A 7,034-nucleotide genomic window follows, 5' to 3' on the forward strand; every position below is an offset into this window, starting at 1 on the left:
TCTCCGTCAGATCAAACACAGATGCCAGCCCATTACACGTTTGTGAGAGTGAGCATAATATTACCATCTTTCTCCTCCTAAAGTATTGAGAACCGCAGAGTGAGGTGACAGACCCGCCCAAAGGTCTTCGAGAGAGCGAGTTTAAAACCACAGACACATTAGCTGGGAGGAGATGAGTGTTTTGGTGTGTGTGTGGTCAAGCCACACAGCATGTTGAGGTCCTCCCAACACCCACAACCAACGGAGTGTGTGAGACTACTGCTGGTTTTTGGATGTTGTTGTTGTTGTTTTAGATTTAGCTACTCAGAACGAAATGTTCATGTAGCACGGGCTATGGTGAGCCCGTAATTGAGTTCGGTTATTCACGATAACCTTGTTACTCTGATATTTGGGGTCAAAGTTTTAAATGGACGTGGGGTTTCCTCCTTTTTCAGCGGCAGGGAGTGAAATACTGAAGGCATTAGAGATGGAAGGGGCTGAGCATAGCATTGAGAAGGTTTTCGAGCTAGGCTGGTACAACAAAGACCGAGACCGTGTGTTAAAGATAATGTTTGCAAACGAGAACACAGAGGAGAAGATTCTATCAAAGAAGAGCCACCTGCAATATGTGGGAGAATTAAAAAATGTATTCCTCCAGAGGGACATAACGAGGGAGGAGAGAGCCATGGCGGCAGACGCAAGGAAGAAGTGCAGGGCGAGAGGAGAAAACCAGGAAATCACAGCTCCCAGCACAACATTTCCAAAGGTGAGGAGGGAACCCGTAACTAGCAACCCAGTAACCTCAGAGGGGAGGGCAACCCCACCACCCCCCTCTCCATAAAAAAACCCTACTCCAAACCCTCCCTGCCCCCACTCAAATGCTCAGCCGAGCTCTCCCACTCCGACACCTCCATTCCCACCCTGCTACCCCTCCCCTCCTCCCACACTGCCCCCCCTCCCCTCCTCCCACATTGTCCCCCCCTCCCCTCCTCCCACCTTGTCCCCCCCTTCCCCTTTTTCCTTCCTGTCCTCCCTCCCCCTTCACCCCATACCCTTCCTGTCCCCCCTTTGTTTGACCCTCCACCCCTCACCCCAGTATCCTCTGACACCCTGTTATCCACCTCACAAATCCTCACACCCATGGAACAGCTTCCCCCACCAGCAGAACACTCACCAAAGAGTTGATATGAGAAGGGACAGAAGAAAGTGAACCTCAAGGCAATGTACACTAACATAGATGGAATTACAAATAAAGCAAATGAACTTGGAGAATGGGTACTAGAAGAAAACCCAGACATAATAGCACTCACAGAAACAAAGCTAACGAAAACCATAACAAATGCGGTGTTCCCACAGGACTATTATGTTGTCAGGAAAGAGAGAGAAGGAAGCGGAGGTGGTGGTGGTGTAGCTCTGCTGGTAAAAAAAGAGAAGATTTTGAGAAGATGGCTATACAGGGCTGTGAGGGTTTCAGTGACTACATAACAGGTACCATAACAACTGGAGGACGAAAAATTATAGTCGTAGTCATATATAATCCACCTCCAAATGACAGAAGGCCAGGCAGGAATATGATAGAAACAATATGGCCACCATTAACATAATAGAGAGCTTCTGTTGCTAGCAGGAATGGATCTGGGCTACTAATCATGAGAGACTTCAACCATGGGAAGGTAGATTAGGAGAACAGAGACCCACATGGAGGCCCAGATACATGGAGAGCTAAACTGCTGAACGTGGTAACAAGAAACTTTCTAACCCAGCACATCAAGGAACCAACAAGAATGAGAGAGGAAGATGAACCTGCCATGCTCGATCTGATATTTACCCTAAATGAGTGGGATATAAGTGAAGTTAAGATGGAAGTACCCTTGAAATGTGTGATCACAGTGTATTGATCTTTGAGTACCTGGTAGAGCTAGGAGTTATCTCCCAAAAAAAAGAACTAGGAAACAAAAGGCTGGCATACCGAATGTGGAATTATGAGGAGATAAGAAGTTTCCTAAAGAAAATACCTTGGGACACAGACCTCAGAGCTAAGTCTGTACAAGATATGATGGACTATGTCACTCAAAAGTGTCAGGAGGCAGTAAACAGGTTTATCCCGGACTAAATGTAAAAATCCGAGAAGCAAAAGAAGATCAATCAAAAGAACTGAACAAAAGGGCGTGGAGGAACTTCCGTAATAACAGAACACCAGAAAGCAGGGAGAGATACCAGAGAACCAGGAATGAGTATGTTAGTGTGAGAAGAGCAGCAGAGAAAAGTTATGAAAATGATATAGCAAACAAAGCCAAGACCGAACCAAAGCTACTCCACAGTCACATCAGAAGGAAAACAACAGTGAAAGAACAGGTAATGAAACTTAGAACAGGCGAGGACAGGTATACAGAGAATGACAAAGAGGTGTGTGAAGAACTCAACAAGAGGTTCCAGGAGGTCTTCACAATAGAAAAAGATTAGGTCACTGTGCTAGGAGAGGGGGCAGTAAACTAGGCGGCCTTGGAAGGGTTCAAAATTACGAGAGATGAGGTCAAGAGACACCTGTTGGATCTGAACGCCAGAAAAGCTGTTGGTCCAGACAGGATCTTGCCATGGCTACTGAAAGAGTGTGCAGAGGCACTTAATTTGCTTGCCACTCTCCATAGTATACAGTAGGTCACTGGAGATGGGAGACCTACCAGAAAAATGGAAGACGGCGAATGTAGTCCCAATATGGAAAAAGGGTGACAGACAAGAGGTACTGAACTACAAGCCAGTGTCCTTGACTTGTATACCATGCAAGGTGATGGAGAAGATCGTGAGAAAAACCTAGTAACACATCTGGAGAGAAGGGACTTTATGACAAATCGCCAACATGGGTTCAGGGAGGGTAAATCTTGCATGACAGGCTTAATAGAATTCTACGACCAGGTGACAAAGATTAAGCAAGAAAGAGAAGGCTTGGCGGACTGCATTTTCTTGGATTATCGGAAAGACTTTGACACAGTACCGCATAAGAGGCTGGTACATAAGCTGGAGAGACAGGCAGGAGTAGCTGGTAAGGTGCTCCAGTGAATAAGGGAGTATCTAAGCAATAGGAAGCAGAGAGTTACAGTGAAGGATGAGACCTCAGATTGGCGTGAAGTCACCAGTGGAGTCCCACAGGGCTCTGTACTCGGTCCTATCCTGTTTCTGATATACGTGAATGATCTCCTGGAGGGTAAAGACTCATTTCTCTCAAATGTTTGCTGACGACGCCAAAATTATGAGAAGGATTAAGACAGAGGAGGACTGCTTGAGGCTTCAAGAAGACCTAGACAAACTGCAGGAATGGTCGAACAAATGGTTGTTAGAGTGTAACCCAAGCAAATGTAATGTAATGAAGATAGGTGTAGAGAGCAGGAGGCCAGATACAAGGTATCATCTGGGAGATGAAATTCTTCAAGAGTCAGAGAGAGAGAAAAAGACTTGGGGATTGATAACACGCCAGACCTGTCTCCTGCAGCACATATCAAGAGGATAACATCAGCGGCACATGCCAGGCTGGCCAACATAAGAACGGCATTTAGAAACTTGTGTAAGGAATCATTCAGAACTTTGTATACCACATATGTCAGGTCAATCCTGGAATATGCAGCCCCATCATGGAGTCCATATGTAGTCAAGGATAAGACTAAACTGGATAAGACTAAACAAGGATAAGAAAAGGTTAAAGATTTGCCACCAGACTAGTACCCAATCTAAGAGGTATGAGCTACGAGGAGAGGCTACGGGAATTAAACCTCACGTCGCTGGAAGACAGAAGAGTTAGGGGGGACATGATCACCACATTCAAGATTCTCAAAGGAATTGATAGGGTAGATAAAGACAGGCTATTTAACACAAGGGGAACACGCACAAGGGGACACAGGTGGAAACTGAGTGCCCAAATGAGCCATAGATATATTTGAAAGAACTTTTTTAGTGTCAGAGTGGTTGACAAATGGAATGCATTAGGAAGTGATGTGGTGGAGGCTGACTCCATACACAGTTTCAAGTGTAGATATGACAGAGCCCAATAGGCTCAGGAATCTGTACACCTGTTGATTGACGGTTGAGAGGCGGGCCCAAAGAGCCAGAGCTTAACCCCCGCAAGCACAAATAGGTGAGTACACACACACACACACACACACACACACAGACACACACACACACACACACACACACACACACACACACACACACACACACACACACACACACACACACACACACACACACACACACACACACACACACGCACACACACACACACATACACACACACACACACACGCGTATGGAATGCATTAGGAAGTGATGTGGTGGAGGCTGACTCCATACACAGTTTCAAGTGTAGATATGACAGAGCCCAGTAGGCTCATGAATCTGTACACCTGTTGATTGACGGTTGAGAGGCGGGACCAAAGAGCCAGAGCTCAACCCCCGCAAACACAACTAGGTGAGTACACGTATACACACACACACACACACACGCACACACCCACACACACACACACACACCCACACACACACACACACACACACACACACACACACACACACACACACACACACACACACACACACACACACACACACACACACACACACACACACACACACACACACACACACACACACACACACACACACACACACACACACACACACACACACACACACACGTGGATACTAAAAGAAGCAGCACAGGCCCTCAGCGTGCCTCTGGCAATGATCTTTAATGAGTCACTTATGTCAGGAGAATTGCCCAGTTGCTGGAAGAAGGCAAATGTCGTGCCGATCTTCAAGAAAGGTGATAGGGAGGAGGCACTTAACTATAGACCTGTATCACTGACAAGCATCCCCTGTAAAATACTGGAAAGAATAATTAGGCTACGACTGGTTGCACACCTGGAGAACATTAGGTTTGTGAACAAACATCAACATGGGTTCTGGACAGGGAAATCGTGCCTAACAAACCTTCTGGAATTCTATGATAAAATAACGAGGATAAGACAGGACAGAGATGGTTGGGCAGACTGCATATTTCTGGACTGCCAAAAAGCCTTTGATACAGTACCACACATGAGACTGCTGTTCAAGCTCGAGAGGCAGGCGGGGGTGGGGGGGAAAGGTCCTAGCATGGATAAGGAACTACCTAACAGGAAGGAGCCAAAGAGTTACGGTAAGGGGCGAGAAGTCGGACTGGCGAACAGTAACAAGTGGAATACCACAAGGATCGGTGCTGGGACCAATTCTATTTCTTGTATATGTTAACGACATGTTTACAGGCGTAGAGTCCTACATGTCGATGTTTGCGGATGACGCAAAGTTGATGAGAAGAGTTGTGACAGATGAGGATTGCAGGATCCTCCAAGAGGACCTGAACAGGTTGCAGAGATGGTCAGAGAAATGGCTACTGGAATTCAACACGAGCAAATGTAAAGTTATGGAAATGGGACTAGGAGATAGGAGACCAAAGGGACAGTACACAATGAAGGAGAACAGCCTACCTGTGACGACGCGTGAAAGAGACCTGGGGGTGGACGTAATACCTAATCTATCTCCTGAGGTACATATAAATAGGATAACGACAGCAGCGTACTCTACACTGGCAAAAGTTAGAACATCATTCAGAAACCTAAGTAAGGAGGCATTTAGGGCGCTTTACACTGCCTACGTGAGGCCAGTCTTAGAGTATGCCGCCTCATCATGGAGTCCCCATCTGAAGAAGCATATAATGAAACTGGAAAAGGTTCAGAGGTTTGCAACGAGACTCGTCCCAGAGCTACGAGGGATGGGGTATGAGGAGCGCCTGAGGGAACTGTGCCTTACGACACTAGAAAGAAGAAGGGAGAGGGGGGACATGATAGGAACGTATAAGATACTCAGAGGGATTGACAGAGTGGACATAGACGAAATGTTCACACGGAATAGTAACAGAACGAGGGGACATGGATGGAAGCTTGAAACTCAGATGAGTCACAGAGATGTTAGGAAGTTTTCTTTTAGCGTGAGAGTAGTGGGAAAATGGAATGCACTTCAGGAACAGGTTGTGGAAGCAAATACTATTCATAATTTTAAAACCAGGTATGATAGGGAAATGGGACAGGAGTCATTGCTGTAAACAACCGATGCTCGAAAGGCGGGATCCAAGAGTCAATGCTCGATCCTGCAGACACAACTAGGTGAGTACAACTAGGTGAGTACAACTAGGTGAGTACACACACACACACACACACCTGCAAGGTCTTAGGTCATACCCGCTCCCTCCCTTGTAATTCCCATGCTTCAGCTCCAAACCAGAAGGACGCGAGCCATCCCATGAAGAGAGAGAGACACACACCTCATCCCCTATATTCCCCTTCTCGACAACCCTAACCCAACCTACCACATACTGTACCTGGTCTCCTAGGGCTGGTGATGCCAGGTGTTGACACCATGAGAGCGAGAAAGGAGACGCAGAGGGCCCAACACCTTCCACTAAGATACCCTTCTTACTCTCAGCCCGTTTATTCACCCCCAAGCACACGCCACACACCTGAACTATGCTTAGATCTCCTAGGGCCTATGCTTTAACTCTCTCTAGGCATACACACTCCTATACAACTCTATGCTTACAAAACATACACTTTCAACACTCATCTAACCCTTACTACCACTACACCATGCAAACAGACCAACTCACTCCTGCACACATGCTACACACCTGCTACAAATGTTCACATACTCACCCCGAACCTAACCATCCTCCTCTTAACCACACGGAGACGACCGCGCGCGCGGGACACTACTCACCGCGATGAGATGGATTGTCCCGCTCTCACCTGGACAGGTATACCACAGGTGGCTCACCGGCCCAGGTGGTTGTGCATGGTCGTAGTCTCCATTTTCTCTACTTATGTTTCGTGTAAGTTTGTTGTTTGGCATCCATGAATGGACTTTTTTTTAATTCATTATTGACAATATTATTTAGTGTGTGGGGGTTGGGGTCAGAATAGATGAAGGTATTATCACCAGCAAATAGTATAGGTTTAAGAATGTTAGAAATA

The sequence above is a fragment of the Procambarus clarkii genome, chromosome 40 (assembly GCF_040958095.1).
Source record: "Procambarus clarkii isolate CNS0578487 chromosome 40, FALCON_Pclarkii_2.0, whole genome shotgun sequence".
Classification (NCBI taxonomy): domain Eukaryota; kingdom Metazoa; phylum Arthropoda; class Malacostraca; order Decapoda; family Cambaridae; genus Procambarus; species Procambarus clarkii.